General features: G+C 60.9%; 1 protein-coding gene across 7 annotated transcripts in view; it reads left to right on the top strand.

Annotated features, from left to right (window-relative positions):
• Positions 1 to 1,473: 1,473 nt before the first annotated feature.
• Positions 1,474 to 8,214, top strand: part of JAKMIP3 (Janus kinase and microtubule interacting protein 3) — a 113,166-nt gene continuing 106,425 nt past the window's right edge. For 6 of the 7 annotated variants that reach the window (XM_030334102.2, XM_030334101.2, XM_030334100.2 and 3 more), the window contains exon 1: positions 1,474 to 1,541. The gene's annotated coding sequence lies outside the window, so the exon portion shown is untranslated. Of the gene's footprint in view, positions 1,542 to 6,661; positions 8,006 to 8,214 lie in introns of those variants that run through there. The other variant, XM_030334103.2, reaches the window with a different exon arrangement.

Genomic DNA, 8,214 nt, shown 5'->3' with positions numbered 1-8,214 from the left:
AGGAACCACTTGGGAGGATGGGGTCAAGGGGGTCTGGATGGACCTTTTGGAGCGGGCTCAGGTGTGGGAATATCCGTGTTCCACACGCAGGCCCGGCAGACGGGGAGACACCTGTTCTGCAGGTGGCAGCCAGCCGCTCGCGGAAGGAGCCCCAGTCGTAGCGTGATGGCGATTCCACACGGGCCTGACGACCTCGCTCATCCCCAGCCCAGGCTACTGCCGCACCTCCCGCTCGGTCTGAGACCAGCAGCTGAGACCGACCCAGAGCCACGCCACGCGCCCCCGTGATCCGCCAGCCCCCGTGGGACCTCATCGGAGTAAAGGCTCATCCCGGGGTAGTTTTTCCTTCCCTGCTCGCCAGGTCTCCACCAGGAGCGCCATCCGGAGACTTACAGAGCGCGTTCTCTTTCACACCGAGCCACTCACCAAGGAAGGGCAGACGGGGGCTGCCACGGTGGGACTTCCAAGTCGTACTCCGTGTCCATCATCCGGATGGCAGGGAATGTTGGAATGGGCCAGTTGAAGGTGCCCCAGGGTGTCCGGTGGTGGGAGAACAACTCTTCACGTGAGCTTCTGTGCTAGCAAACGTGTTCTTAGCCAACAATCCCCGGACGGTTCTGGGTTTCCTGCGGCCAAAGTGCCTGGGTCTGGGAGGAAAGGAGGAGGGGCACATGCACCTGCGAGGGTCACCAGGAATCATCCGCTTGCAAACACATTTGCTCTCACGCGCCGAACTTTGGGGTCTGCTGATTTCCAAGTCTGGGTGTGGGAGAAGGAATGTCCTTCCCAGGGGCCATCGTGCCCCACGAGTCGGTTTTCATACAATCCTTACCCTGCCCTGCCACACCTATCAGCCCAGGGAGCCCCTCCGGCAACTCTCAGAGGCGGGCACTTTTCCGGGGGGCCCCCCAGAGCCGGAGCCTGAAGAAGTGGGGGTGCTGGGACCCTGAGGCCAGCAGCCCCAGAGCCCGCGGCTTAACGATGGAATTGTGGGTCTGGTTCCGGAGCACGGAGAGGATTGTTCCACGCACGGCTCCAAAGAGCATTTCTCTCTCATCCGGGGCGTGGAAGGCAGCGTTTGGAGACGGAAGCCGGGAGTTAACGGCTAAAACACGCACGTGCAAGTCTTCCGGGCTGCGGGCTGCGCGGCGGCGAGGAGTGTGGGTGAGTGGCTCTGAGCGCGGACGCCCCCGGCAGCACGGGGTGGGTGGCGGTCAGTGCGGGCGCGGCCGAGGCGGGCCTCGCCCGCCCCCCCTCCGCCCTGCGCAGCACCCGGGTTATTTTCGGCAGCATCGTCGCCGGCTTTCCGTAGACGCAAACCCGCTCCCCGCCAGCCTGAGATGGCAGAGGAGGAAAAGAGGTGGGGTTGGGGTGTCGCGGGGCCGCGCCCGGCGGCGGCAGCGGGGAGTGTCGGGGGAGGGCCCTGGGTTTGGGGCGCCCGCCCGCGGTGACGCGCGCCCCCCGCCCGCCGCAGCGCCTCCGCAATGGCCGAGCCGGGCCGTCGGACGCCGCCCGGAGCCCGCCGCCCGCGGGGAGCCTCGGTGAGCAGCCGCCGGCCGCCCCCAGCCCCCCCGCCCGCCGCCCGCCACCCGCCGCCCCGCCGGGCCTCTGCGCTGCGCCGGCGCCTGGCACCGTGCGTCCCGGGGCCCCTGCGCCCTGCGCGGCGGGGTGGCGGTCGCCCCGCGCGCTCGTCCTGCCCCCCGCCCCCGGGGGCGGCCGGCGGGTGGCCCGGGAGTGGCCCGGGGTGGGGTCCGGAGATGGCGGGGGGGGGGGTAAGGTGGGGGGGTGGCCCGGGGGAGGTTCGGGGTTGGCGGGGGGGGGGGGGTGGGGGGGAGGTGGCAGAGTGACGTTCTGTTGGTCGGGGGGCCCGCGGCCGGGACGCCCCTGTCTGGAGCCAGGCTCCTCTCGGCTTCTCCGGGCGACCCCGCGGGCCACCTGTCTCAATCGCGCCCATTTCGCGGGAGCTCCCGGGAGCCGGCGGCAGGTGCACAGGCCTCTGTGCTGGCAGGGACGCCGGCCCGGGTGGGCGGCGCGCAGGTGCTGTCGTCCGGGTCCGCGCCACTTGGGCGTTTCCGCACCGCAGACTGAGCTGCCCCCACCCCCCTCGGTGTCTAGTGTTTTGCTTTCACGTGTTCCTGTTTCCGGGGGTGGCGGCAGGGCGGTCGGAGGCTCACGGTATCCGAAGCCTCGGAAGCCGCAGCGCGAAGGGCTCGACTCGGGTCAGGAGTCGGAGGGGAGGCTCGGGCTCCACACCTTTCCTAGAAAACCCCTCCGGCCTGTCGCTTTGACCTTGTCTCTTGGAGAAGCAGGATTGTGGGCAGCGACTTCCTGCCGCACCTGAGGTTTTGGTTCAGTTTCACTTCCTGCAGAGGAAGGAGTGCGCGTTGTCTGCAAACACGGGGACCAGGGTGACCACTGGCAGGGCAGCCGGAAATCAGTGCCTTGGGTGCCACGGAGGGAGCGGGGAGCTGGTGGGCACTTCGGGGGGTGCAGAGGGCTCTCCCCGCCTTAGGGTGGGTGGAGGGGAGAAGGCACCAGGCGGTGTGTCTGCCGGGGTTTAGGGTTAGAAGGAGGGACGCCCCCCCGCCCCTTTCCTGCCTTTCTGAAAGCCGATCTGCATCCCTGAGTTAAGACTTGCTTTGGCCGCTGTCTGCAGTGTCCCCCTCCCCCTCCCCCCACATTAACGGCTCACAGACCTGTTTACCTTCTTGTAAACTTCGGTAACAAGGAGTGATATGCCCCCTTTCGAAGCGTTTCCGGGACAGGTCGGCAGAACACTGAAGTGCTTTCAGAAGCAAGAACCGTGGCCCAGCCCAGTCGATCTCGGGCTCCACTGGGGACCTGCTGTGGCGCTCACGCCCCATCCAGGGGCCGCCTGGGCAGCGGCTGCTCTGTGGGGTACAGAACAGCACCACCAACTGGCCGCAGCGGGTTGGGGTCCCGGCCACTAATGGGGAAGGGAGTAAGCAGTCCTTACCACACCTGCTTTTTCCCAAAAAGACTATGGTTGGAAAGAAGGAGCTTTTATAGCGGTGCCTGTCAGTTGGGGGCCGATGAAGTTAACGATTTCAAGTCCAAATAGGATTTTCAAGCAGACTGATGCATCGTACGTGCTGTTGTTTCGGAACTTCACGTGTGCTGAAAATATTTACACAGGCGTGACTGGCATTTATTATCAGTACTGATGGTGGCCGCTGAGAACCGGGCCCACGGGGGGAGGGTGAAGGGATGGACTGGTAGCAGGGGGTCAGTGCAGATGCCCGGGGCCACTGTGTGTTCCTGCAGCCACCCTGTCCCACATGCCTGAGGCCCCAGGAACCAGTGTGCGGTGTCTGCCTTTCCCAGGGGCGGCTGGGGACATCACGACCGACACGTTCCAGGATCTGGGCTTTCAGCACGAGCAGTTTGCTTTCATGATACAAGATCTAAGAGGTTGTGAACGATGGCATAGCAACAAAAAACTGTTATAAAAAAGAGGAAATAGTGAGGATAAAAAAAACCTCACCTGTTACACAGCCTGCTCTATGCCAGGCTCTGTTCTGATTTCTGTGTGTTAAGGTATGTGGGCATGACTTTGAGAGAAGGGATGGGCGGCAGGAGGCCTGGGAGAGGCTGGAGGATGCCGGTGACCCGCCTTGAGGAGGGTGGAGGGAACCAGGCTGGGGCCACATCCTCGAGGAACCTGCAAAGGACAAAATGACAGTATCGCAAAGAATCATCGAGAAGTGAGGAGCCCGAGACCCGGAGAGGGGAAGGGTCTTGTCCTAAGTTAGGATCTGTGACTCTTAGTCCTGGCACATAAGGGCCCTCCCCTGGGCCCCGGATCGCACCCCAGACCTGTGTCCCGGTCTCTGCTCTGCTCCCCCCTGGGGTCTCCGTGCCCCTCCTCCACGCTTCCCGCCAGGGCTCGGCCTGGACCGCGGGTCGTCAGTCACGGTGCTGTGCCACGGTCCGGAGCAGAGTGATGAGGCCTTGTCCCCGGCCAGGCTTCCTGCTGAAGGTTACCTGCCATGCCTTGCCCTCCTCCCTCCCCTCCGTGGCGAGCCCAGGCTGTGTCCCCAGAGTCCCCTCCCTCTGCGCTCTGCCCGGGTAAGTGAGCCCAGGCCCTCAGCATCCGTGAGCGCGGAAGGATGTCGGGCTGGGAGGGCTGCCACCAGGCTTAACTTCCCTTTAACGACCCGGGGGCTGAGCGCCCATTCTGTCCTCTCTCTCTGGTTTGAAGGTTCCTCTGCGGCTGAAATTTACATGGGTCATTGCAATATTGGAGATAATTAGCAAAAACGGGCTTCACCAGCTTCACGTAGTTGGTCCTATCAACGGCCTTTCCTCTTGGGAAGCCTTATGGCCGTTTATTCTTTTTTTTAAATTTTGTTAATGTTTATTTATTTTTTTTTAATTTTTTTTTCAACGTTTATTTATTTTTGGGACAGAGAGAGACAGAGCATGAACGGGGGAGGGGCAGAGAGAGAGGGAGACACAGAATCGGAAACAGGCTCCAGGCTCTGAGCCGTCAGCCCAGAGCCCGACGCGGGGCTCGAACTCCCGGACCGCGAGATCGTGACCTGGCTGAAGTCAGATGCTTAACCGACTGCGCCACCCAGGCGCCCCAATGTTTATTTATTTTTGAGACAGAGAGAGACAGAGCATGAACAGGGGAGGGGCAGAGAGTGAGACACAGAATCCGAAGCAGGCTCCAGGCTCTGAGCTGTCAGCACAGAGCCGGACGCGGGGTTCGAACTCACGGACCGGACCGTGAGATCATGACCTGAGCCGAAGTCGGACGTTTAACCGACTGAGCCACCCAGGCGCCCCTGGTCGTTTATTCTTAAGGTGGCTGTGCCTGTGCCTCTGCTGATCAATGTGTTGCGGGTTTCTGGGGTTGTTTTCGAGTCTGTACTGTGTTACACGTGCCCTTTATATGGAATCTTTTGTGTTATAAACAGGGAGTCTGCTGGTCTGCGGTTTCTAATCCAGGCTTTTCTGGGTTGGGCCGCTTGGTGTGAAAGTTCAGGGATGATACAGATGGTTCCGGGAGGAGAACGGGGCTGGGTTCTCTTGGCCCCAAAGCGCATCTTTGTGGGAGCATCTGGAGGCCCAAGGTTCTCTCCACTCAGTTTCTGGAGCTCGGGCTGTGGGGAGTGGCCAGAGGCCAGCAGAAGGCAGAAGGTTCCTTTTTTTTCTTTTTTTTTCTAAGAGAGTGAGCGAGTGGGGGAGAGGGGCACAGAGAGAGAGAGAGAGAGAGGGAGACAGACTCTTAAGCAAACCCCATGCTCAGCACAGAGTTCGAAGCAAGCAGGGCTTGATCCCACAACCCTGGGATCACGACCTGAGCCGAAATCAAGAGTTGGGTGCTCACCCAGACGCCCCAGAGGGTAGAATGTTCTTGCCTGGCCCGGGGAGTGAGGAAGAAGTCTCGAGGCAGGGCTCTCCCTGTGGCCAGCCCAGACTCCGGGGAGACCTCCTGTCCACCTGCCCTGGGCTGACCTCTGGGCTGGTTTCCCTCCAGATCTGGGCTGAGATCCTGGGGGCAGGATGAAGAAATGGAGGGAAGGACGCCAGGAGGCAAAGTCAAGCTGAGTCTCTTTTCCCTCCGAGCGACAAAGACCTTCCCTCCTGCGCTGTCCGCCCACATCTGAGCTCAGCGTGGCCACGCAGTCTGGGGGGAGGGCTGGACAGCAGAGGCCCACCTGGGGACTCAGGAGGATCCTCGTGAGGTGAAGCTGTGGCCTGGATACTGTGCCCGGGGACCGCCGGGACCCCCTGCGTCACTCAGCGCTGTCCCTTCCTGGCCCCGCCTCATGGCCTGACGCCACCGGACTTTCCTGCCCACAAAACATGAAATCAGTCACCTTGTCTGGGACGGGCACCGTGGCCCTCAGTTGGGGAGGTCGGTGAACAGGGACAGACGTGGTCTCTGCCCTCCGGGAGTGGTCAGCAGCCAGACGGACGTGCCTTAAGCCACCGTGAAAACACATACTGTTTCTGCCGTGACCAAAACCACCGAGGTGTCTCCCGGTTCCCCCAGAGCCTGTGACCTGGCCTCCCGCTGGCTGGGGGTCCAAGAGGCCGCTCGGGACACAGCCGTCCGAGGGGAGGAGCAGGCCAGCCCTGGGGCCTGGAGGAAGCCCGTGAGGGTAGGGTGGGGACCCGCGGGCCAGAAGCAGGCTGCGCAGGATGCTATGGCCGGGGGCGCCTGCTGCGAGGCTGGGCTGCTGGACCCTCAGAGCTGAGGGGCTTCTCAACATGTGTGGAAGACAGAGGTCAGGTCCGTGGGTTTGTTCTGTTTTGTTTTCTTAAAGTGTATTCATTTTATGGGGCGCCTGGGTGGCGCAGTCGGTTAAGCGTCCGACTTCAGCCAGGTCACGATCTCGCGGTCCGGGAGTTCGAGCCCCGCGTCGGGCTCTGGGCTGATGGCTCGGAGCCTGGAGCCTGTTTCCGATTCTGTGTCTCCCTCTCTCTCTGCCCCTCCCCCGTTCATGCTCTGTCTCTCTCTGTCCCAAAAATAAATAAACGTTGGAAAAAAAAAAAAATTAAAGTGTATTCATTTTTGAGAGAGAGACACAGTGTGAGCAGGGGAGGGGCAGAGAGAGAGGGAGACACGGAATCCGAAGCGGACTCCAGGCTCCGAGCTGTCAGCACAGAGCCCGACGCGGGGCTCGAACTCCCGGACCGCGAGATCGTGACCTGAGCCACCCGTGCACCCCTCTTCTGTTTCGTTTTTATAAATTGTGGTAAAACACACATCACATAAAATTCACCATCTCAGCCACGTTCAAGGGTGCGTTCAGGGGTATTAAGCACACTCACCTTGCTGTAGGGGTCACCACCGTCCATCTCCAGAACTTTGTCACCTTGCAGAACTGAACTCTGTCTGATGAAATAGTAACCCCCCCATCCCCCTCCCCCGCCCCTGCACTCACCCTTCTGCTTTCTGTCCCCACGAGTGTGACTCCTCTAGGTTCCTCTGGGGACCTCACGTAAGTGGAGTCGGACGGTGTTTGTCCTTTCGCGACTGGCTTGTTTCACTGAGAACAACGTCCTCATGGCTCATCCACGTTGTGGCACGTGGCCGGATTTCTCTCCTGGTCAAGGCTGGATAATATCCCATTGTGTGCGTGGACCACATTTTGTTCACCGTCGGTGGACGCCTGGATTGCTTCCAGGTTTTAGGTATTGTGGGTAACGCTGCCATGCACCCGCGTGTACAAGTATTTCTTCGAGGCCCTACTTTCTGTTCTTTCGGGTGCACACCCAGAAGTGGGATGGCCGGACCACGTGGCAATTCTGTGTTTACACTTGAAGGAACCTGCGTACCGTTCTCCACGGCGGCTGCACTGGTTTGCGTTCCCACCAACAGCGCATGAGGGTCTCGACTTCTCCACATCCTCGCCAACACCTGGTTTTCTTTTTCATTTACATATGGAGAGAGAGAGAGAGACAGAGAGAGAGAGAGGTGAGGCGGTGTCTCGTTGAAGTTTCGATTTGCGTTTCCCATTAGTGATATTAAGTATCTTTTTACGTGCTTATTTCTTAAAAGCTTTATTTTAAACTAGTTCCAGACCTACAGGAAAACTGCAAAAATGGCACGGGGCCCCGTTTACCCCTCATCCGGTTTCCCTAGCGTTGACGTCTTCCGCAACCATCCTGCGTCACCAAAACCGGGACATCGATAGTGGTGCCGCCGTACGGACCTTATTCAGACCTCCCTACCCACCAACGTCCCTCTTCTGCCCTGGGGTCCCACCCCAGACCCCACGTTGCGTGCGGGTGTTGCGTCTGCCTGGTCTCCTCCAGCCGGTGACAAGTCCTCAGTCTTGCCTGTCCTCTTCCGACGTCGATGCTTCCGCAGGCAACTGAGGAGCGACGTTGTAAAAATACCCAGAATCGGAGTTTTTCTCACGATCGGAACACGGTTATGTGTCTTTGGCAAGGAGCCCGCGGCCGCGCGGGCGTCCTCTCCTCCGCGTCCTGCATCCGAGTTGTCCGTGTCTGTCTCCCGCTCGCGGTGAGTCTGGCCTGGGTGTCCGGGGGCCGGGGTTTCTCCGCCGTGGCCGGGCGGTATCCTGGGGAGATTCTTCGAGGCGTGCGGACCCTGCTTCTTAAATCCCCCCTCGCTAGCCTCGCCTCCTCCGCGTGTCCCGTGCCTGACGGTCGTCACCGTGCCGTTGCCACTGGGGGCCCTGGAGCTGCAGCCTCGGCTCACGTGGCTGGTTG

The sequence above is a fragment of the Lynx canadensis genome, chromosome D2, assembly GCF_007474595.2.
Source record: "Lynx canadensis isolate LIC74 chromosome D2, mLynCan4.pri.v2, whole genome shotgun sequence".
Lineage (NCBI taxonomy): Eukaryota > Metazoa > Chordata > Mammalia > Carnivora > Felidae > Lynx > Lynx canadensis.
The sequence above is the reverse complement of the archived record's forward strand: the minus strand, read 5'-3'. Positions and strand labels throughout refer to the sequence as shown.